Consider the following 21876-nt stretch of genomic DNA (forward strand, 5'->3'; position numbering starts at 1 on the left):
GCAACAGAGCAAGATGAAAGAAAGAAAAGAAAAAGAAAAAGGGAAGGGAAGGGAGAAATAGAGAGAGATAAAGAAAAAGAAGGAAGGAAGGAAGGAAGGAAGGAAGGAAGGAAGGGAAAGAGAGAAAGAGAGAAAAAGAGAAAGAAATGGCAGGGTGCCGTGGCTCACACCTGTAATCCCACCACTTCGGGAGACCGAGTTGGGTGGATCACTTGAGGTCAGGAGTTCAAGATCAGCTAAGCCAACACGGTGAAACCCGGTCTGTCCTAAAAATGCAAAAATTCGCCAGGTATGGTGGCGCGTACCTATAATCCCAGCTACTCGAAGGCTGAGGCATGAGAATCGCTTGAACCCAGGACAGGGAGGTTGCAGTGAGCCGAGATCCCGCCACTGCTCTCCCGCCTGGGTGACAGAGTGAGACTCTGTCAAATAAACAAACAAACAAACAAATAAATAAATCTAAAGAAGAAGAGAGAATAAAGAAACACTGCTCTGAATCTCTTCCCGCTCTTCTCCCTCCACATACATACCTGCCTCAAGGTTGGTGGAGCTCTGTGTGGTCTCCTTTTAGGGGTGAGCAGGGGGCAATTTGAGAACTGAGATGCTTCAAGTTACTCCCCAGGCAGGGTTTGGGTTCCCCCAGAAGAATGTTGGCCTGAAAATTTTAAAAGACATGGCACAGGTCGGGGATTCCCGGGGTTTTGACCCCAGTGGGGACACACAACACCCTGAAAAGGAACCAACTTCCTCCTTCACAGAGCCCTGGAAACACATCTTAGCTTTCTGGAAACTTCTTGAGATTCTCTGGAAAGTCCCTCCAGGAAATTTGGAAAAATTTGTCCTCATTGAGGCCATGCTTTTGGCATATGTAGATGTCAGCCACTTTGCTGGATCTGTACTGTCTCAAGTCAACTAAACAGGTGTGGGCAGAGGATTACCTAGGTGCCAAGGCAGGAGACTGAAGGCACAAACTGTTTCAGTATAATAAAGAAAATAGTTAGAATAAGAATAGTCATGATGCAAATTAAATATAGAAATGATCATGGACATTATCAATCATTATTATAAACATTATGAATCATTAGCTTTTAATATTACTTTGTTGCATTGCTAATATAACCTAGGAATAACCAGCTGGTATAGGGTCAGGTGCTAAAGGGACATTGTCAGAAGTGACCTAGAAGGCAAGAGGTGAGCCTTCTGTCATGCCCGCATAAGGGCCGCTTGAGGTCTCCTTGGTCAAGCGGTAACGCCAGTGTCTGGGAAGGCACCCATTACTTAGCAGACCACAAAAGGGAGTCTCCTTTCCTTGGAGGAGTCAGGGAACACTCTGCTCCACCAGCTTCTTGTGGAAGGCTGGATATTATCCAGGCCTGCCCGCAGTCATCTGGAAGCCTAATCACCTCCCTGTGGCACTGTGCGTCAATGGTCACGCTCCTTGTCCACTTTCATGCTCCTCCAGCACTCCTGGTTCCTCTTTGAAGTTCGTAGTAGATAACGGTAGAAGAAATAGTGAAAGTCTTAAAGTCTTTGATCTTTCTTATAAGCGCAGAGAAGAAAATGCTGATGTATGCTGCCTTCTCTCTCTGCTTCAGCTACCCAAAAGGGAAGGGCCCCCTGTCCTATGATCACGTGACTTGCTTCACCTTGTCAATCACTTAGAAGATTCACCCTCCTTACCCTGCCCCCTTGTCTTGTATGCAATAAATATCAGCGAGCCCAGCCGTTCGGGGCCACTACCGGTCTCCGCGTCTTGATGGTAGTGGTCCCCCGGGCCCAGCTGTTTTCTCTTTTTCTCTTTGTCTTGTGTCTTTATTTATTACAATCTCTCCTGTCTGCACACGAGGAGAACACCTGCTAAGCCCTGTAGGGCTGGACCCTACGAGGCAGCCTTCAGAAAGGCCAATGGGGCTGAGGAACTGAAGCCTTCTACCAACAGCAGGCACAGCCTGCCAGTCATGTAAAGGAGCCATCTTAGAAGCAGATCCTCCAGCCCCAATTTAACTTCCAGATGACTACAGCAGCCCCGGTCCACATCAATAAATAAAGCAATAAATGCTTATTAGGGCTGGGCATGGTAGCTCATGCCTGTAATCCCAGCATTTTGGGAAGCAGAAGCAGCAGGATTGCTTGAGCCCAGGATTTCAAGACCAACCGGGGCAACATAGTGAGACCCCCATCTCTAGAAAAAAATTTTAAAATTAGCCAGGCATAATGGCTCATGCCTGTAATCCCAGCACTTTGGGAGGCCAAGGCAGGAGTATTGCTTGAGCCTAGGAGTTCAAGACCAGTCTGGGTAACACAGCGAGACCCCATTTCTATTTTTTTAAATAAATAAAATAAAAATAATTTTAAAAATTAGCTGGGCATGGTGGTGCATGCCTGTAGTCTCAGCTACTTAGGAGGCTGAGGCAGGAGGATCACTTGAGCCCAGCAGGTCGAGGCTGAGGTGAGCCATGATGGTACCAGTGCACTCCAGCCTGGGCGATTAATCAACATTCCAAATGCATCCTCAGGAACAATAAATCTCTCAAATATTGCCTCTACAGGGGAAAAAACCCAAAGGTCCTTAATGATGACTCAGAAGGAAGGTTGAAAGATGCTTGTCCGAGAGTTTGAGTTATATATCCATCTGTCTATCTACGTATTGGGGTTCACCAACTGTAAAAGCATCGTTGCTATTATAGATATAAGGCACTCCCAGCCCCAGAGCCCTGAGGGTAGGGAGGTTACTCCAGGAGACCAGGAACCAGGAAACACCCACACCCACACCCACAGTAACTGTAAGAATGACAGCTGCAGACAAGACCAGCCCTCTACTGTGATGCTGGAGAGATGAGACTCAGCTGGGATCCCTGGCTCAGGCCCTCATGCCAAGACAGCTGTCTCTAATCTGCCGGTGACAGCCCAGCCAGCCCATTCTACTCAGGGAAATCATCAGTGCTGAGGGAAATCATCTGGAATCATCTGGGTCTGGTTATTTTTTACAAGCAGCCAGAATCCTGGGAAACTGGTCTGTACAAACCACTAAATTTCCCTGGCTTATAAAATGGCGATAATCACAGTCTGGCTTCATAGAGCTGTCGTGACAATTAAGTGGCTTCTGCAAATCAGGTACATGGAACCAGGGTGGAATCCAGGTCTATGAGGCGCACATGAGAAAAGATTTTGAAATGAGCTCCAAAGGTCTTGGGATGCATGAAACCCTCACTATCTGCACCTTTATTTACAAATCAATGCTTAATGGATCTAAAGGCAAATCTTCATTTTAAGATTAAGAAAGATTAAGATTAATTAAGAAAACATAGACATATAATGAAAAGTTCGTAGTAGATGAAAAGATACATAAATACATACATACATATATTTTAAAAAAAACAAAACTGATAATGCAGTGACTAAGAGCAAATAATGCAATGACTAAGAGCAAGTAACGTCAAATCATTCACTTCTCATCAACCAGCAAATGTGAATGCCTTCAAAGCTTCCTGCCAACTTCCTCTAGACAACCACACCCAAATGACAAATGCAGACACGACAGCTTCTTTGCTTGACTACTCTCTCCTACTTCATTTCCGTTCTCCCCACCCCGTACCCCCCGCCGCCTCCATCCCGGCCCCCGCCGCCAAAACCCTGTGCATCCTGAACCTGGGAGTGTCCTTTAAAGAAGCCATACAAGGGAGCTCCCTGAGGTCCTCCCCTAAACGGCCTCTGACTCTCCTACCTGGAAGCAGAGCCCAAGAACGTTGAGCTGATGAGAGGACTCCGGGCTTGGCCACGTATGGGAAAGCAGCCTGTTGCATGTCCAAGAGTGACGCCATCTTGAAGCAAAACCGCCATGATGATCGATGTTTGACCCCCACATACCAAGGTGCTCTTTTTTCTTTCTTTCTTTCTTTTTCTTGTTTTTGTTTTTGTTTTCGTTTTGCATGCAAAGTGTTAGCAAAGAGGCAGACTTCCCCCAAGGTGGACAGTCCAGCGGGTGTGCAAAGCCATTTTAGAACACACATAGAGAAAACAGGAGTATGAGCAGTGCAGGTTTTTGGAAAAGAGCGGATTTTAGTTGAAAAGCAGAGGAAACCCCAGACATTGCATGCTTTTTAGACCTTAGTCTCACCTCTCTTGCAAGCCTCTTGTCAAGGAGGGCCATTTAGTGCCTCCAGCCTTCTCAGTGCGGACCCTAAGGTCCTTCCCACCCCTGTGAGCCATGGGGGAGCAGAGTCACTTATGGCCAAGAGGAATTGTTCTGAGGATTGGTTAGTAAGCAGGAAAGAAAAAGAGAGAGAGAGCAGAAGAAAAACCATGAAGGGGGGTTGGATGCCTCCAGGGGAAGAAGGCGAGGCATAGACATCCCTTACCATCCGAGTCACGTGGCATCGAATATGTTACCAGTGGAAGGTGTCTGAGTTACCTGCCACAAATCCAGACAGGTCTGCAGCAACCTCAATTCTTGCCTCCTCAGAAGAAAGAATTCAACTGAAGGGCATAAGGCAGAAAAAGAGGCCAAGGCAAATTTCAGAGCAAGGTTGGAAGCTTATTAAAAAGCTTTAGAACAGGCCAGGGGCAGTGGCTCAGGCCTGTAATCCCAGCACTTTGGGAGGCCGAGGCGGGCGGATCATGAGGTCCAGAGTTCGAGGCCAGCCTGGCCAACATGGTGAAACCCTGTTTCTACTAAAAATACAAAAAAATTAGCTGGGCATGGTGGCAGGTGCCTGTAATCCCAGCTACTCCAGAGGCCGAGGCAGGAGAATTGCTTGAACCTAGGAGGCGGAGGTTGCAGCCAAGACTGTGCCATTGCACCCCAGCCTGGGCAACAGGAGCGAAACTAAGTCAAAAAATCATAATAATAAATAAAAAATTTTAAAAAAAGCTATATAACAGTAAGGAAAGGAAAGTGCACTTGGAAGACAGCCAAGTGGGTGACTTAAGAAACCAAGTGCCTGACCTCCATCTACCAAGGTGCCCTGCAACAAGCTCTTTAAACAATGCCTGTAGCAGAGACAACCCCTCAAAAAGGTGCTCATCCAACCTCCCAGGGGTCACGTGTTTCAGCAAGAACATCTGAGACATGACCAGCTACACATGTTTTAGCCTAAAAGCTTGCTATATAAAAGGATAATTTCTGTAGAGCAGGTGCAGGGATCCACCATCTCATGGCCGCCTGAGACATTGCTTATGTTTGTAAATCCCTGTGAAATGTTTCTTCCTAAGAAACTGGATGTATGGGCCTCTCAGCGCCCTGGGCCTTTGGGATAGGTTTGCATAGACCTGCTCACCACAGAACATCATGCAACTTACTTTTACCAACAGAATTAGGTTGGAGTGACAGCGTGCCAGTTTCAAGCCTGGGCCTCCACTGAGAGGAGTGCAAATAGTCTTTGCACATTTCCACTTGTACTTTTGTGGGGATTTTGTTTTGGGGTGGGGGGTCAGGGTCTTACTCTGTTGCCCAGGCTGGGGTGTGGTGGCACAATCATAGCCCACTTCAAGCTCGAGCTCCCTGGCTCAAGCGATCCTCCCATCTCAGCCTCTCAAGTAGCAGGGAGTACAGGCACACAGCATCACACCTGGCTAATTTTTAAATTTTTTGTAGAGATCGGGTCTTGCTATGTTGCCCAGGCTTGTCTGGAACTGCTAGACTCAACCAATCCTCTGGTCTTGGCTGCCTAAAATGCTGGTATTACAGGAGTGAGCCACCACACCTGGCCACTTGTAATTTTGTTCCTCTGTGAGAAGAAACCCAAGCTAGCCTATTGGAAAACAAAAGCCTCACAGAGACCAACCAACCCAGTCATCGCAGACAAGACCAACCTAGAATAGCTGACAGCTGAGTTCCAGACATATGAGAAGGTACAGATGAGCCCAGAAGAACCATCCAGCGAAGCCTAGCTAAATGGCCTACCCACAAACTCAGAAGCTAAAAAAACATGCTACTGAGCTTTGGGGTGGTTTGTTACACAGCATTATTGTAACTAACCAATACAAGAAACCTGCAGCTGCTCAGCCAAATCCTGAAGCTAGCCTGCTTGGATTTGAAACCCATCTCCATTATCTGTCAGCTGAGTGACTTAACCTCCCTGAGCCTTAGATCTCTCATCTATAAAATGGGATAAGAGCAGGTCTAACCCAACAAGATGGTTCCATCATTCAGGAGCTAACAGTTTATGGGGTTCCTCTTGCTCTGCGTGAGAAAGAGACAACAATGACCAAGACAGACTGAGCATGATGGCTCACACCTGTAACCCCAGCACTTTGGGAGGCCAAAGTGGGAGGATTGATTGAGCCTAGGAATTGAAAGCCAGCCTGTGCAACACAGCAAGACCTCATCTCTAAAAAAAAAAAAAAAAAAAAAAATATTAAGAACCCGGGAGGCCAAGGTTGCGGTGAGCCGAGATCTCGCCATTGCACTCCAGCCTGGGTGACAAGAGCGAAACTCCATCTCAAAAAGAAGAAAAAAGATTAAAAATTAGCCAGGGATGGTAGCTCATGCCTATAGTTCCAGCACTTTGGGAGGTCAAGGTGAGAGGATCACCTAAGCCCAAGAGATTGAGGCTAAAGTGAGCTATGATCACACCACTGCATTCCAGCCTGGGCAACAGAGCAAAACCCTGTCTATAAAAAACCAAAACAGTGACCAAGAGAAAGTTCCATATGCATAAAAAGCAAACAGATCTACGATATGAAGTCAGGTAGAGAGAAGTAAGTGCTCTGAAGAGACGCACAGCTGACTGAAGGATGGAGGCTGTGATGGGGAGAGGAGATACTGCTTTCGATAAGGTAGTCAGGGACGCCCACCAAAAGGAGATGACATCCCAGCCACACGTGAATGAAGAGACCATGAGGGAGGTTTTCCCAGCAGAGGGAACGGTGGTGCCAAGGTGCAGAAGTGGGCATGAGATTGGTGTGTGTGAGCAATGGAAAGAAGGCTGGCCAGAAGAGGCAAGTGGAAGAATGGCAGGAGGTGGCATCTAAGAGGCAGGCACAGATCAGAGTATGGGGATAATGGATTTAGGAAGTTTTTTATTTGTTTATGTTTTTGTTTAGAGACAGAGTCTTGCTCTGTCACCCAGGCTGGAGTGCAGTGGCACGATCTTGGCTCACTGCAACCTCCATCTCCTGGGTTCAAGTGATTCTCCTGCCTCAGCCTCCAGAGTAGCTGGGATTACAGGCATGCACCACCATGCCCGGCTAATTTTTTGTATTTTTAGTAGAGACAGGGTTTTGCCATATTGCCTAGGCTGGTCTCGAACTCCTGAACGCAAGTGATCCACCCACCTTGGCCTCCCAAAGTGCTGAGATTACAGGTGTGAGCCACCGTGTCCGGCCTTTTTTTTTTTTTTTAAGCCAGGGTCTTGCTCTATTGCCCAGGCTGGAGTATAGTGGCACAATCATGGCTCACTGCAGCCTCAACCTCCTGGGCTCAAGCTATTCTCCTGTCTTAGCCACCCAAGTAGCTGAGACTACAGGCACAGGCCACTCCTAGCTTGGAGTGTGGATTTTATTGTGATTAAATTAGTTGTCAACCTAGATAACAAACAGTGAGAGGCTCTCTAAAAGAAACAAACATTGGTTGGGCGACGTGGCTCACGTCTGTAATCCTAGCACTTTGGGAGGCCGAGGCGGGTGGATCACTTTAGGTCAGGAGTTCGAGACAAACCTGACCAACATGGCAAAGCCTCATCTCTACTAAAAATACAAAAATTAGCCAGGCATCGTGGCGGGTGCGTGTAATCCCAGCTGCTAGGGAGGCCGAGGCAGGAGAATCAGTTGAACCCGGGGGGTGGAGGTTGCAGTGAACCAAGATCACACCACTGCACTCCAGCATGGGCGAAAGAGTGAAACTACATCTCAAAAAAAAAAAAAAAAAAAAAAAGTTTATTCAAGAACAGAGAATTGCAATGGGAATAGGAGTGTTATACATATTCAAGGAGGTAAAAGAAGACAAAGGTTTAAAAAAAAATGAGGAGAATTACATAATGGTTTTGAAATAATCAACTTTGGCTAGAAAAATGAATCACAAAGATGATGCCAGTCTGGGGTTGGACAGGCAGTTGCTGGGCAAATGTCCTTGCAGAAGTATTTTTCTGTGTAAGTTTGCAATGGTCTCTGTGTGAAATTGTGTTTTTTGCAGTTTTTTTGTGATAGTTTTTGTGATCAGGCATACAAGTATGAGAACCCTCTCTCCATGGCTTTCCCTCTCTCTGTTGGTCAGAGCTTTTTTTTCTTTTTCTTTTTCTTTTTTTTAACATGAGTGACTCCATTTTGATTCTGATAACCTTCAAAAGTTCATATGTGCCTGCGCCACGGGGACTGCTCAGTAAGTGCTAGCTTTCACTTTACTCTTGGAATTTTTACCTCCAAAATGCAGCGTCTCCCCATTCCAGGGTCCTAAGTAGAATGGAAGAGGAGCTGCCAGGAAATCTTGACAAGGGAAACTTTCATGGTTGACTCTACATTTGAATTTCTAAAGCAGGATTGAGCCTGTGTATTATTTATGTGATTTAAAAAGGCCGAGTGTGGTGGCTCACGCCTGTAATTCCAGGACTTTGGGAGGCTGAGGCAGGTGGATCACCTGAGGTCAGGAGTTTGAGACCAGCCTGGTCAACATATAATGAAACCCCATCTCTACTACGAATATAAAAATTAGCCAGGCATGGTGGCACACACCTGTAATCCCAGCTACTCGGGAGGCTGAGGCAAGGGAATTGCTTGAACCTGGGAGGCAGAGGTTGCAGTGAGCCAAGATGGCACCACTGCACTCCAGCCTGGTGACAGAGCGAGACTCTGTCTCAAAAAAAAAAAAAAAAAATCTAAAAATTAGCTAGCCATGGTGGTGCACACTTGTGGTCCCAGCTACTTGGAAAGCTAAGGCAGAAGGATTGCCTAAGCCTAGGAGGTCAAGGCTGCCGTGAGCTGCGATCACACCACTGCATCCCAGCCTGGGTGACAGAGCAAGACCCCCTCTCACAAAAAAAATTTAAAAAAAGATCATGTTAAATATATGTTAGTAGATAAATGTTCACAAAAATCATTAGTGTTGAAGGAAGTGAAGAAAAGATTAAAGGGTGTATTACTCCATTCTCACACTGCTATAAAGATACTGCCTGCTATAAAAATACTGGCCGGACAAGGTGGCTCATGCCTGTAATCCCTACACTTTGGGAGGCCGAGGTGGGTAGATCACCTGATGTCAGGACTTCAAGACCAGCCTGGCCAACATGATGAAAACCCGTCTCTACTAAAAATACAAAAAAAGAAAAAAACCCAGGCGTGGTGGCAGGAACCTGTAATCCTAGCTACTCAGGAGGCTGAGGCAGGAGAATCACTTGAACCCAGGAGGCAGAGGTTGTGAGCCGAGATCACACCACTGCACTCCAGCCTGGGCAACAAGAGGGAAACTCCGTCTCAAAAAAAAAGATACTACCTGAGACTGGGTAATTTATAAACAAAAGAGGTTTAATTGACCCGCAGTTCCACATTGCTGGGGAAGCCTCAGGAAACTTACACTCACGGTAGAAGGGGAAGGGGAAGCAAGCACCTTCTTCACAAGGTGGCAGGAGAGACAGTGCAGGGGAAACAGCCACTTATAAACCATCAGATCTCATGAGAACTCCCTCACAATCATGAGAACCTCATGGGGGAAACCACCCCCAAGATCGAATCACCTCCCACCAGGTTCCTCCACATGTGGGGATTACAATTTGAGATGAGGTTTGGGGGTGACACAGAGCCAAACCATATCACCGGGGTTAAGGTTTATAAATTGCTCTGTGAACCCCGAAAATCTGAGACAGGTCTCAGTTAATTCAGAAAGTTAATTAGGAGACCAAGGTTGAGAATGCACGCACATGACACAGCCTCAGGAGGTCCTGACGACACATGCCCAAGGTGGTAGGGGCACAGCTTGGTTTTATACATTTTAGGAAGACATGAGACATCAATCAGTAGGTGTAAGATGTACATTGGTTCAGTCCAGAAAGGTGGGACAACTCGAGGTGAAGGCAGGAAACTGGAAGCAAAGAGGGGGCTTCCAGATCATAGGTAGATAAGAGAGAAGTGGTTGCATTCATTTTTTTGAAATGGAGTCTCACTCTGTCACCCAGGCTGGAGTACAGAGGCGCTATCTCGGCTCACTGCAACCTCCACTTCCTGGGTTCAAGCGATTCTCCTGCCTCAGCCTCCCAAGTAGCTGGGATTCCAGGTGCCCGCCACCACACCCAGCTAATTTTTGTATGTTTTAGTAGAGCAAGGGTTTTACCATGTCAGCCAGGCTGGTCTTGAACTCCTGACCTCAGGTGATCTGCCAGCCTCGGCCTCTCAAAGTGCTGGGATTACATGCACGAGCCATTGCGCCCAGCCGGTTGCATTCTTTTTTTTTTTTTTTTTTTTTGAGACAGAGTCTTGCTCTGTTGCCCCAGGCTGGAGTGTAGTGGCGCAATCTCGTCTCACTGCAACCTCTGCCTGCTAGGTTCAAGTGATTCTTCTACCTCAGCCTCCAGAGTAACTGGGATTACAGGCACGTGCCACCCTGCCCAGCTAATTTGTTGTTGTTGTTGTTGTTGAGGCGGAGTCTCAGTCTGTCATCCAGGCTGGAGTACAATGGTGGGATCTTGGCTCACTGCAATCTCCGCCTCCCGGGTTCAAGCTATTCTCATGTCTCAGCCTCCCGAGTAACTGGGATTACAGGCACCCACCACCACGCCTGGCTAATTTTTGCATTTTTAGTATAGACGGGGGTTTCGCTATGTTGGCCAGGCTGGTCTCGAACCCCTGACCTCAGGTGAACCATCCGCCTCGAACTCCCAAAGTGCTAGGATTACAGGCATAAGCCACCATGCTGGTAGTTGCATTCTTTAGAGTTTCTGATTAGCCTCTCCAAATGGGGCAATGAGATATGCATTTATCTCAGTGAGCAGAAGGGTGACTTTGAATAGAATGGGAGGCAGGTTCGCCCTAAGCTGTTCCCAGCTTGACTTTTCCCTTTAGCTTTGGTGATTTGGGGGCCCCAATATTTATTTTCCTCTCACAGCTCAGAACTGTGCTTGGTGCCATGAGTGTTTGTCGCATAGCTGTTGGTAAATGCAGGATGGGCACTGCAGGCAGAAGGAACAACAACTGCAAAGGTTCTGAGAAGGGAATGGGTCTCTGTGGCTAAGGCTCATCCAGGAGACCTGCGTGGCTGCAGTGGAGCAGGCAGTGGGTAGTGCAAGGAGGTGCGGCCGGCACAGCGGTCAGGGCCAGACCCTGTGGAGCCTGTGGGCATGCCAAGGGCATAGTGCTTCCGCTAAATGAGAAGAGAAGCCACTGGAGTGTTTCAAAAGTTAATCATTCTTGGCCAGGCATGGTGACTCATGCCTGTAATCCCAATGCTTTGGAAGGCCAAGGCGGGAGAATTGCTTGAGCCCAGGAGTTCAAGACCAACCTGGGCAACAAAGTGAGACCCCATCTCTACAAGAAATTAGACAGATGTGGTGGCACACACCTGTAATCCCAGCTACTCTCCAGGCTGAACTGGGAAGATGGCTTGAGCCTGGGAGGTCAAGACTGCAGTTAGCTACGATCACGCCACTGCACTCCAACCTGGGTGACAGAGTGAGGCCCTGTTTAAAGAAAGAAAAAAACTAATAATAATATTGTTAAATGAAATTTACCAGAGGCCACTAGTTTGGACCAAGCTTCTGCGCAAAGCCCAACAGACCAAACCACAATGGAGTCACTCGTGCTAACTTCCACATCACCAAGCCAAAACTCAATTGTTTATCTGACCTTCCAAGAAATCAGGAGAGTGAAAGATAATAGCCAAGTCCCCAAGCAGGCCAGTTTTAGCCTGCATGATAAGGAAACTCCCTGTCCTTTAACCTTTACAAGGAAAGTAATTTTGAAATGGCCAATCCACTTTTTCTTCTCTGTTTCTGCAGTCTCTGCCCTGTCTATAAAACCAACCTCTTTTGCTCGACTCATCAGAACACTCATTCTGTCTCTTATAATTCGATGTTGCCCAATTGTAAAATCACAAATAATAACCAGTTAAGATCTTTAAGCAGGCTGGGCACAGTGGCTCACGCCTGTAATCCCAGCACTTTGGGAGGCCAAGGCAGGTGGATCACTTGAGGTCAGGAATTCGAGACCAGCCTGGCCAACATGTATCTTTTGTAAAGATACAAAAATTAGACAGGCATGATGGTGCATGCTTGTAATCCCAGCTATTTGGGAGGCTGAGGTGGGAAGGAATCTATAAGCAAATTTGTTGTGCTTTTGTCTTTTGACAGTTCAAGGACTGAACACTTTCTCTTTTTTTTTTTTTTTTTTTGAGACAGAACAGAGTCTTGCTCTGTCACCAGGCTGGAGTGCAGTGGGGCAATCTTGGCTTGCTGCAACCTCCACCTCCCGGGTTCAAGCAATTATCTTGCCTCAGCCTCCCGAGGGGCTGGGATTACAGGCACCTGCCACCACACTTGGCTAATTTTTGTATTTTTATTAGAGATCGGGTTTCACCATGTTGGCCAGGCTGGTCTCGAAATCCTGACCTCACGATCCGCCTGCCTCGGCCTCCCAAAGTGCTGGGATTACAGGCGTGAGCCACCACGCCTGGCCGGACTAAGCACTTTCACCTTTATTCTTTTGTGTCTCCAAACTCATCCACAATCTCACCCAGCTTGGACTCACCCCTGGCAGTTCATCTCTGCCCTGACCTTGCTTCAGCAATGATCTTTCATTTCATTCGTCCCTTCTTTTGGGGCCTTTCCATGACTCTAGACTCTGAGGGTACAACAGTGAGCAACGCAGACTCCAATCCTGCCCAGAACGTTCCCTAACACACAGTAGGTGTTCATTAAAAGCTTTTAGAATGAATAAGAATAGTTGTTTTTTAAGTCCCTACTAACAAAATAAAAAGTTGACATCCTTAATGCTTGACCCTCCAATTTTGTCTTTGAAGCTTGCTGGTTCACAGTCTCCAAACTGGTTTACAGGACAAAGTCCCAATGCCAAGGTTCTTTCCCAAATGGGCCTGACCTAATTCTCCAACCTCATCTCCCTGCTCCCTCCCAGGAAGCTGCACCCAGTTCCCGACACAAGGAATGTTCGCTCAGGCCTCTGCACGTGCTCCTTATTATTTAAGATCCCGCTCCTGGTCTTATCCATCACGACCTCTGAGAAGATGTCCTGGAAACCCAGACAGAGCTTTGTCACTGTCTCTGCTGCAGATTTAGCTGAATGTTGGTGCAAGTGCATTTGCCAAATAGCAGTAGTACTTCCCGAGAGTCCAGCCAGGGCTGGATGCTGATGCTTAGCTGACATTGCTGCTCCAAACCGCCAGAGGGCGCGTGGAAAACACCAATCTGACTTCTAGGGTGAAAACCCTGCAGGAGTTCCTAGTTGCTCACATAATTAACAGTTAAGGTGCCACTGTTTTTGTTTTGAGGCAGGGTCTCGCTCTGTCACCCAGGCTGGAGTGCAGTGGCGCAATCTCGGCTCTCTGCAGCCTCGTCATCCTGGGCTCAAGTGAACCTCCCACCTTTTGACACAGAGAAGTTGGCTTGTCAGTGGTTCATTTTGTTAACCCATGTTCATGAGTTTCTTGTGATGTGCTAATTTACTGCTAATATTTAGGATAGTCCTGTTGATCCTAATAAATTCCTAATTGCTGTTCTTGTTTCATCAGTTCACTGTGAACCAGTGGATGTTGTCTCACTCTTATCCCTGATGCACACTGGCACTTTTATATGAAGTGCCCTTGATGACACTAGTGATGATGGTTGTCACTAGAGTGGTACTTGCATTCTGGATTATCTTACTGCACTTTAGCTTGCTAGGTGAGCTCTCAACCTCCCTAGTAGCTGAGACCACAGGTGCATACCAGTCAGCTAATTTTTGTATTTTTAGCAGAGATGCGGTCTCACTATATTGCCCAAGCTGGGCAAACTCATGGGCTCAAGTGATCCTCTCACCTCAGCCTTGCATAGTGCTGGGATTACAGGCATGAGCCACTGCGCCCCGCCAAGATGCCAGTTTTTTGTTTGTTTGTTTTTCTGGGGCTTGGGGGGCTTTTTTGTTTTGTTTTTTTGTGGGGGGGAGTTGAGACAGAGTATCACTCTGTTGCCCAGGCAGGAGTGCAGCGGCATGGTCTCGGCTCACTGCAACCTCCACCTCAAGCGATTCTCCTGCCTCAGCCTCTCGAGTAGCTGGGATTACAGGCACCCGCCACCAGGCCTGGCTAATTTTTTTTGTATTTTTAGTAGAGATGGGTTTTCACCATGTTGGCCAGGCTGGTCTCGAACTCCTGATTTCAAGAGATCTGCCTGCCTTGGCCTCCCAAAGTGCTAGGATTACAGGCGTGAGCCACCGCGCCTGGCCAATGCCACTGTTGTTGAGGTAGGAGGCTGGACTCACCTCCAGAGGTGGGACTTGGGTATGGGACCAAATTGAGGACTAGCTAAGCAGTTTCCCGTAGTACACGCCCACCAGTGTGCCATGTCAGTTTACCGTTGCCATTGCAACACCTGGGCGTTACTGCCCCTTTCCATGTCAATAACCCCACAAGCCAAAAGTCATTACCCCCTCCCTAGAAATTTCTGTGTAAACCGCCCCTTAATCTACATGTAATTAAAAGTAAGTATCGAGCCGAGCACGCTGGCTCACGCCTGTAATCCCAGCATTTTGGGAGGCCAAGGCTGGCAGATCATCTGAGTCGGGAGTTTGAGACTAGCCTGGCCGACATAGTGAAACTCCATCTCTACTAACAATACAAAAATTAGCCAGGCATGGTGGTGCCCTCCTGTAATCCCAGCTACTCAGGAGGCTGAAGTAGGAGAATTACTTGAACCAGGAGGCGGAGGTTGCAGTGAGACAAGATGGCGCCACTGACAGCACTCCAGCCTGGGTGATAGAGACTGTTGTCTTAAAAAAAAAAAAAAAAAAAAGGAGTCTATTTACAAGGGTGGAGACAGTGGGTAGAAAGATACAGGCAGCCCAAGGCAACCGCACATCAAGAAGGGAGCCGGGGAAATAAATACCCACCCTCCAGTTTCTTGCCAGTGTCTCCCCATTGGGCAAACCGATGCAGAAAGCTAGAGGTTTAGAAAGCTCATTGTGGTTCATGCTGATCTCAAGTATGTATGGTCAGACTCCCAGGAGTATGGTGGGGAGAGGTAGAGAGTGGACCTGAAGAGGCAAACAAAAAATATCCAGCATAGGCCGGGCACAGCAGCTCACACCTGTAATTCCAGCACTTTGGGAGGCTGAGGCGTGAAGAACACTTGAGGCCGAGAGTTCGAGACCAGCCTGGACAACATAATGAGACTCATCTCTACCAAAAAAAAAAATTTTTTTAATTAGCCTGGCATGGTGGCATGCACCTGTAATTCCAGTTATTTCCAAGGCTGAGGAGGGAGGATGGCTTGAGCCTAGGAGTTTGAGGCTGCAGTGAGCTATGATTGTACCACTGTACTACAGCCTGGGCAACAGATTGAGACCCTGTCTCAAAAACAAAAACAAAAAAAAAGGGAAGAAAAGAAAAAAGAAAAAAATCCAGCATAGTGTTCTACTTGTATTGTTATTGTATTTCTTATTGTGGACTATGAGGCCCTTCAAGGTCTAGGCCTAACCTCTGCCTCCCCTTCCCACCCCACCCACTACACTCCTCTCTGAAACCCAGGGATTGACTGGGAAGGGATGGGAGAGAACCTTCTGGAGTGATGGTGATGTTCTGATTCAAGATAAGGATTTCGGCGGCATGGGCTTGTACATTTGTCAGAATTCCTCTAACAATGTGCTTAAGTTTTGTGCACTTCAGCATATGTAAATTTTACCTGAAGAGGAAAAACTAAATAAATATGTATTTCAACTTACTTTGAAATGCATCAAAAAGGCAAGAAGGAGTGATGGATAGATGGATGGAAAGGTGGGTAAATACTTGATAAAGCAAGTTGAGTAAGATGTTAATTAATTTAGAATCTAGGTGATGGGGCCAGGCGCGGTGGCTCCTGCCTGTAATCCCAGCACTTTGGGAGGCCAAGGCAGGCAGATGGCTTGAGTACAGGAGTTCGAGACCAGCCTGGGCAACAGGGCGAAGTCCTATCCCTACAAAAAAAAAAAAAAAATTATCCAGGTGTGATGGCGCATGCCCCTAGTCCCAACTACTCAGAAGGCTGAGGTGGGAGGATCACCTGAGCCACAGAAGTTGAGGCCGAAGTGAGCCAAGATTGCACCACTGCACTCCAGCCTGGGCTATGGGAGTGAGACCCTGTGTCCAAAGATAAAATAAAAATAGAGCTGGGCACGGTGGCTCACCCCTGTAATCCCAGCATTTTGGGAGGCCAAGGCGGGTGAATCACTTGAGAACAGGAGTTCCAGACCAGCCTGGCCAACATGGTGAAACCCCATCTTTACTAAAAATACAAAAATTAGCCAGGCGTGGTGGTGGGCACCTGTAATCCCAGCTACTCAGGAGGCTGAGGCAGGAGAATCGCTTGAACCTGGGAGGTGAAGGTTGCAGTGAGCCCAGATCGCACCACTGCACTCCAGCCTGGGTGACAGAGTGAGACTCTGTCTCAAAAATAATAATAATCATCATACAAATAGAATCTAGGTGATGGGTATATATGAGTGTTCACTGTAAGATTATTTTAACTTCTCTGTGTTTTAAATTATTCATTTTAAATGTCTGTGCAAAAGTAAAAATAAAAATTTGGGAAAGTGTTGAGTCAGCAAAGGAATTTGGATTGGATTGATTGGTTGGAGGAACCAAGAAGAAATTAATTGCTCTGGGACTTTCCACAGAAACCACAACCGCTTCCCTGCAGCATAGAGCCGGCCTCCAGGAACGAACTGTGCCAGCTGTCAAGTCTCAGTTCTCAAGAAAGCCTGTCAGGAAAAAAGTGCAGAGAAGAGAAAGAGACAGCACCCTCGCTTCTCAGAAATCCTGTGATTAACAGATCTGCCTAACGTCTGAAGTCATGCACTATTCATTCGACAAACTGTAATTGAAATCCTGCTCTGTGTCCAGCCCTGAGCTGTGTGTGTAGTACTGACAACATGGCCCCAGCCCTTTCCTCAGGAGACTCAAAGTCCAGGGGCAGAGACAGACACATCTTCCAGTGTTATGGTTTGGCTCCGTGTCCCCACCCAAATCTCATCTCGAATTGTAATCCCCATGTGTGAGGGAATGACCGGGTGGGAGGTGATTGGGTCATGGGGACGGTTTCTCACTTGCTGTTCTTGTGATAATGAGGGAGGTTTCACGAGATCTGAAGGTTTAAAAGTGGCAGTTTCCCTTGCGCTCTCTCTCTCTCTGTCTCTCTCTCTCTTTCTCTGCTGCCGTCATGTAAGACATGCCTTACTTCTCCCTTGACCTTCTGCCATAATTGTAAGTTTCCTGAGTCCTCCTCAGCCATGCAGAATTGTGAGTCAATTAAACCTCTTTTCAGTCCAGGCGCAGTGGTTCACACCTGTACTTCCAGCACTTTGGGAGGCCAAAGCAGGCAGATCATCTGAGGTCAGGAGTTCAAGACCATCCTGGCCAACATGGTGAAACCCATCTCTCCTGAAAATGCAAAAATTAGCCAGGCATGGTGGTGGACACCTGTAACCTCAGCTACTTGGGAGGCTGAGGCAGGAGAATCGCTTGAACTGAGGAGGTGGAGGTTACACTGAGCCAACTTCTCTCCACTGCGCTCCAGCCTGGGCAACAGAGTAAGACCTTATCTCAAAAAAAAAAAAAAAAATTAAAGGCCAGGCATGATGGCTCATGCCTGTAATCCCAGCATTTTGGGAGGCCGAGCCAGGCAGATCACAAGGTCAGGAGTTCAAGATCAGCCTGACCAACATAGTGAAACTGTATCTCTACTAAAAAATACAAAAATTAGCTGGGCATGGTGGCACACGCCTGTAATCCCAGCTACTCAGGAGGCTGAGGCAGGAAAATCACTTGAACCCGAGAGGCGGAGATTGCAGTGAGCCGAGATTGTGCCACTGCACTCCAGCCTGGGCAACAGAGCAAGACTGTGTCTCAAAAAAAAATAATAAATTAAAAAAAAATAAAAACCTCTTTTCTTTATCAATTACCCAGCCTCAGGTAGAATCTTTATAACAGTGTGAGAACGGACCAATACATCCAGATAGCAACAATCCCAAGTGATCAAAACAATAATGGGGGAAGCCCCAAATGAGGCGTGTGACCCAGACTGGTGGTCAGGAAAGCTACCTGATGGAGAGGACATCTAAGCTGAGTCTTAAAGAAAGAGTAGGTGTCAGCCAGGTAGAGAGGGAAGGACAATGGAAAAGCATTCCAGGCAGAAGGAACAGCAGCTGCAAAGGCCTGGGAGTGAGCAGAAGAGTTTGATGCTCAAACTTTTCTGAACTGAAAAGTTCAGTGTCATTGGAATGTGAAAGGAAGCAAAGGGTAGGGAGGGGTTAAAGGCAAGCATGCAGCAGTCACCAGTTCCTGTGTGGGCTTTAAGCCATGGTAGGGCATTGGAATCTTACCCTGCGAGTGCTGGGGAGTCACAACAGGGTTATAGTGAGTGGGAGGACTTCACCAGTTTGCAAATGATTCCAATTGCAAAACAAGGGAAGGAGATGAGGGAATGTATCAGTCAGGATTGGCTAAGTTATGCTGCCGTGACAAACAGCTCCAGAATTCAGTGCCTCAAAACAACATGCTCATGTCTGGAATCCCAGAACTTTCAGAGGCCAAGGAGGAAGAACTGCTTGAGGCCAGGAGTTCAAGACCAGTCTGAGCAACATAGTGAGAGTCCCTCTCTACAAAAAAACTTTTAAAAATTACCTGGGCACAGTGTGCACACCTGTAGTCCCATCTACTCAGAAGCCTGAGACAGGAGGATCTCTTGAGCCCAGGAGTTCAAGGTTACCATGAGCCATGATCGCACCACTGCACTCCAGCCTGGGTGACAAAGCAAGACCCCATCTCAAAAGAAAAATAAATAAATTTTAAAAATAAATCTTCTGGCCAGGCACAGTGGTGCATGATTGTAATCCCAGCACTTTGAAAGGCCGAGGTGGGAGAATCATTTGAGCTCAGAAGCTCGAGACCAGTCTGGGTAACATAGCAAAACCCCATATCTACAAAAAAAATACAAAAATTAGCCAGGTATGGTGGAACATGCCTGTAGTCCCAGCTACTCAGGAGGCTGGGGTGGGAGGATTGCTTGAGCCCAGGAGGTGGAGGCTGCAGTGAGCTGTGATTGCACCAGTGTACTCCAGCCTGGGTGACAGAACGAGAACCTGTCTCAAAAAACATTTCTTTTTCTAGCAACCACATTTGTTTTATTTAATTATTTTTGAGACGGAGTCTCGCTCTTGTCACCCAGGCTGGAGTGCAATGGTGCAATCTTGACTCATTGCAATCTCTGCCTCTCAGGTTCAAGCGATTCTCCTGCCTCAGCCTCCCCAGTAGCTGGGATTACAGATGCGCACCACCACGCCTGGCTAATTTTTGTATTTTAGTAGAGACAGGGTTCCACCATGTTGGGCAGGCTGGTCTCAAACTCCTGACCTCAAGTGATCTGACTGCCTCGGCCTCCCAAAGTGCTGGGATTACAGGTGTGAGCCACCACACCCAGCCATTGCCATTTTATAGATGTGAAAACTGAGGCACAGAAAGATGATGGGGCTTGTCCAAAGTCACAAGCTAGAGCAGGAGCAGGGATTTGAACCCCGGCCATCGGGCTCCTTGCAAGGAGAGCAGAGATGGGTTCCTACATGGTCATTCATTGGGCTGGGTGAGTGTGAGCCCTTGGTGGTCCAATCCTACTCCCCCCAGAGGTCTCAGTAAAGAGAGAATGCTAGTGATTCCTGAGAATACTGAAGGGAAAACCCACAGTTGGTCCCAAGAACGACGGTGTGGGTGGGAGTGAAGAGATGTGGGAAAAGATTTTCCTCTTTCTTGCCACAGATTGCCAGGGAGTTGGAAAAATCCCCTTGCACTATGGGCTATAGACTAGTGGCTGTCACTGCTACTGGATTCTTTATCACTGGAAAAGCAGAAAGTTGGGGTGAGTTCCCTGTGAAGTCCCAGACCAGGAGGATGGATGTAGGAGGAGGGCCTCTCTTTGTTCTTGTTTTTTGTTTGTTTGGTTGGTTGGTTGGTTGGTTGGTTTGGTTTGGTTTTTGTGGGGTTTTTTGTTTTGTTTTGTTTCTGAGACAAGGTCTTGCTCTGTCACCCAGGCTGGAGTACAATGTCATGATCACAGCTCACTGCAGCCTCAACCTCCCAGGGATCAAGCTATCCTCCCACCCCAGCCTCCTGAGTAGCTGGGACTACAGGCGCGTGCCACCACATACCTGGCTAACTTTTGTATTTTTTTTGTAGAGACGAGGTTTCACCATGTTGTCCAGACTGATCTAGAACTCCTGGGCTCAAGCGATCCTCCCACTTCGGCCTCCCAAAGTGCTAGAATTACAGGTGTGAGCCACCGCGCCCGGCCAGGAAAGCCTCTCTTCAACAAGCATCTCCAGTGTGCCAGGCTCTGGAAGGAGAACTCAAGTCTCTCATTTTATGACCCTCCCTTTCCAAATGGGGAAACTGAGGCTCAGAGGAGACATGTGACTCCTCCAACATCACACAGAGGGGAAGGATGGAAAAGTTTCCTCCCACCTCCATCCCGTGGGCACCCAGTTCCCTTTCCAGAGGCAATGGTATTTATTACCTTGTGGGTATTTCTTGACATGTTCTAGGCATACGCAAGCATTTCCACACAGATTTTTTTTTTTACACAATAGTGGTACACTGTTCTGTATCTTATCTTTTATTTTACTTAACATTATTTTCAAGATCTTTCCAGATTAATACAAATAGACGTGCCTCATTTTATTTATTTTATTAATTAATTTATTTTTGAGACAGAGTCTCCCTCTGTCACCTAGGCTAGAGTGCAGTGGCATGATCTTGGCTCACCGCAACCTCCACCTCCCAAGTTCAAGCGATTCTCCTGCCTCAGCCTCCCAAGTCGCTGGGATTACAGGCACCCGCCACCATGCCCAGCTAATTTTTGTATTTTTAGTAGAGAGGGGGTTTCGCCATGTTGGCCAGGCTGGTCTCGAACTCCTGACCTCAGGTGATCCACCCACCTCGGCCTCCCAAAGTGCTGGGATTACAAGCGTGAACCACTGCGCCCGGCTCATTTTATTTTTATAATGCCCATAAAGCATCAAACTGTGTGAGCACACCATCATAAGCATAACCGGTTCCCTCCTGATAAACATTTAGGTTATTCCTAATGTTTTGTTATTCCAAACACTACTGCAATTAACATCCTTGGGCAGACCTGACATCGGCCACAGGCGTCCATGTCTACATATGAGATAAATTCCTGAGAAAAAAACCTGCCAAGTCAGAAGCGATCTGCATTTGTCATTTAGAGAGACGTTTCCAAATTGCACCCCAATTACCCTCACCTGCAACTGATTGACCAACCATTTCTCAAAAGGGCTTTTTGAGCTCTCTCTCTCTCTCTCGCTGTCTCTGTATTTTTTTAATGTTTGACAGCAAGAAAATAGTCATGTCTTGCTTATGTAATTAAAATTAAACAAGCCCTTCGTTAAAAACACACAAACCCAGGAAGAAGAGAAACCAGCAAGGCCAGTTCAGGCAGATCCACCCTGCCCCTTGTCACACCTGCCTTGTCCCCAGCAAGTCCTGAAAAAGAGGCTGAAATCAATTTCTCACGCATGGACCTCAGACATCAAACCTTGGAAAAAATACAGGAAAGAGATTTTGTAACTTTCCCCCTCTGTGGCTTTTCATACGGCTAAATCCTCTCACTCTCTCTTCCCTTTCTTTCTCCTCCTCCTTTTTCTTCTTTCTCTCACTTCTGTTTTGGTGAGCTGTCATTAAAAACACTTTAAAGCCATGTCCAG

The 21876-nt window shown here is 47.2% G+C and overlaps 1 long non-coding RNA gene across 3 annotated transcripts; it reads left to right on the plus strand.

Annotated features, from left to right (window-relative positions):
* Positions 1-3534: 3534 nt before the first annotated feature.
* Positions 3535-21869, plus strand: LOC134738794 (uncharacterized). Of its 3 annotated transcripts, XR_010124856.1 has the most exons (4): positions 3610-3871; positions 16780-17691; positions 19913-20012; positions 20330-21869. It is a non-coding gene; the product is annotated as an uncharacterized LOC134738794 (long non-coding RNA). The 3 variants fall into 3 exon arrangements; XR_010124858.1 differs by having other exon boundaries at positions 19913-21869; XR_010124857.1 differs by lacking the exons at positions 19913-20012; positions 20330-21869 and having other exon boundaries at positions 3535-3871; positions 16780-18056.
* The last annotated feature ends 7 nt before the right edge of the window (positions 21870-21876 follow it).

This window comes from Pongo pygmaeus, chromosome 20, assembly GCF_028885625.2.
Source record: "Pongo pygmaeus isolate AG05252 chromosome 20, NHGRI_mPonPyg2-v2.0_pri, whole genome shotgun sequence".
Classification (NCBI taxonomy): Eukaryota; Metazoa; Chordata; class Mammalia; order Primates; family Hominidae; genus Pongo; species Pongo pygmaeus.